The following is a 2402-nucleotide window of genomic DNA, read 5'->3' on the forward strand; positions in this document are numbered from 1 at the left end:
AACGCTCCATAATAATTACGTGCATTTTTTGTAAAAATACACTTGTTGGGATCGCTTCACTTCTCAGCGGAAGTAGAACAATATGACGTCAAACGCCCCCTCTCAGGTGAACGGGCACTTAGCACAAAGCCAAAAACCAGACTTGACAAAGTAAGTTGAAATTAAGGAAGCTAATGTTGCGAAAGGGGTGAAGGTGTTATGGAAACAGACATCACAAACCACCGATGTTGAGAAGTTGGGGGTGTGGCTCCACTCCTCTCTCCCGACAAGACTCTTGAATAAAAAGTGAAAGTGACGTTAAATGTTAATTTCTGTATTTCAGTCATTGTTTAGAATTATTTTTCTAGTTTTCTGCATAGACAACTATAATTATTCTCTACAATAATTTATTTTGGGTGTCTGCAACAGACTAATTGGATTTCAAAGTAGAAAACTGCCACTTGATTAGGAACCCACCCTTAAAGGGATAGTTGGGATTTTTTGCCGTGAAGTTGTATGACATCCCCATCCGCAGTGTAGCACATGTACAGTGACGTATATTCAATTTGTCTGACACCGTATCCCTGCGCACTGTCGCTGCTCCATTCTTGTGTATGCGACGAAGCCGCTCGCATCTTCTTCCGTGCCGGAGCGCCGTGGCCATCTTGTTTCTTGCTCCGCAGCGGAAGCATATGCGGGCGCCTTCATCACATACACAAGAACGGAGAGGCGACAGTGCGCAGGGACACGGCGGGAGACAAATATAACACCCAGCGATTTGTGAGGTCTGATTTTTTTCGGAGGCATTTTTGTGATGTAAATGTCTTACTCTTTTGAACGCATATTGTTTTGAGACGCCAAACTCTTTACTGAAATGACCCCAGCAACTGAGCGGAACTACATTCCACGTCATCAACAGTGACTTCCCCCCCACTTCGCCACGTGAGCTAAGTTCTGGTCGTTGTTTTGCGTTTAAGAAAGTATTCCGGCTGGTTGGCGGGGTCACATAAGTAAAGCATTCTGCTTCTCAAAACAATGCGTTCAAAAGAGTAACGCATTGCATCACAAAACCGTTGTCTCCAAAGGACCAAAGGACCAAGTATGGCCCAGAGCCATACTCGGTCTGATATCACTCCTATCATGTGCCTGTCCCAGTTATTGGAAGCATTTTACATTCAGTTTAAATATTAAGAAACAATTACAGGCGTACAGTATGCTGTGACGTACTTACAAAACGTAATCACTTCTTGTCAGAGCGTCTTCCGCTGGAAAATGTTGAGTGAACTGACTCGAGAAACAGCGCCCTCTGCTGGACTCATAGCTGCAGCACTCTTTCCCCCGCAAACCACTTCTATTGAAGTTATCACAAAAAAATTAATTCTTCACAATTTAAAGGAGAGAGGAAAGGAATCCGTGACTATGCAGGAGCATGAATGCAGCCATGCAGCCGTGCAGCCCTTGATCCTTGATCAATCGCAACAGAGTAAGCGTGATCGGGCAAGGATGCCAAAGTGGGGGCCACGAGAAGATAGCAGATTTGCTCTGTACATAACTGTGAGATTTATGGAGTATTTCATTAAAACAAACAACATGTGGGTGGAAAAAAACACGCTTTGCTGAGTAGAACTGTTATTTTGAGTGTGCTCACATCAGGCAAACTGTGTCATTATATTGCACACTATCAATGAACTGAGTGACTTTCCCCCTTGATTGTCCATCAAGAAAGTTCGTCTAACATCTGATAATATATCTCTTTTTAATTAATTCATTGTATTTCTACAAAATACCAAGGGCCAATAAAAAATGTGTTGCGGGCCATAAATGACCCCCCCAGGCAGCACTTTGGACACCCCTGCCCTCTGGCTACAATCCAGCATTAACACTCAATCTCATTCAAGTTTAAAAGTGAAATTAAAAACCTTGCCAATCTGGTCTTGGATCACTTCAGTCTACCAACTTCCTGGTTACAACTTTCATGATTGTGGAGAGCGTTCCCCCCCCCTCACAGATACAGGCTTTAGTGACGTCACCAAAACAAGCTCCTGGAGAGGAGGAGCCAACATGTCACACCTGCCAATCGCGCCACCACCAGCTCACGTGCACGTGCAATCAATCATGTGACAATATCAAAACTCACTACTGCTCCTTATAGTCGTTATCTTTATGCCCGTTCTAACAAATCTACACGGAACACTTAAAACGTCGGACTGGGAGCAACTTTTACTGGCGCTCAAGCTTATCAGTCTCTCTCTCCCCCCCTCCCCCCCCCCCCCCCCCCACACGCACACACACACGCGCAGGCGCGCGCGCGCGCGCACTCCTTAGCACCGCCCCGCTGCGCACACCTGTGATGCGCAGCAACCACACCCCCGCGCAGCTCAGCGCTTTCACTCGTGCCAGGTGTCATTTCGTTTGAAAGTCAC

At 45.8% G+C, this 2402-nt stretch overlaps 1 protein-coding gene across 2 annotated transcripts in view; it reads right to left on the reverse strand.

Annotated features, from left to right (window-relative positions):
• The window catches only part of pax3b (paired box 3b), a 38373-nt gene that overhangs the window by 35910 nt on the left and 61 nt on the right, over positions 1–2402 (reverse strand). The window lies entirely within an intron of this gene.

This window comes from Dunckerocampus dactyliophorus, chromosome 12 (genome assembly GCF_027744805.1).
Source record: "Dunckerocampus dactyliophorus isolate RoL2022-P2 chromosome 12, RoL_Ddac_1.1, whole genome shotgun sequence".
NCBI lineage: Eukaryota > Metazoa > Chordata > Actinopteri > Syngnathiformes > Syngnathidae > Dunckerocampus > Dunckerocampus dactyliophorus.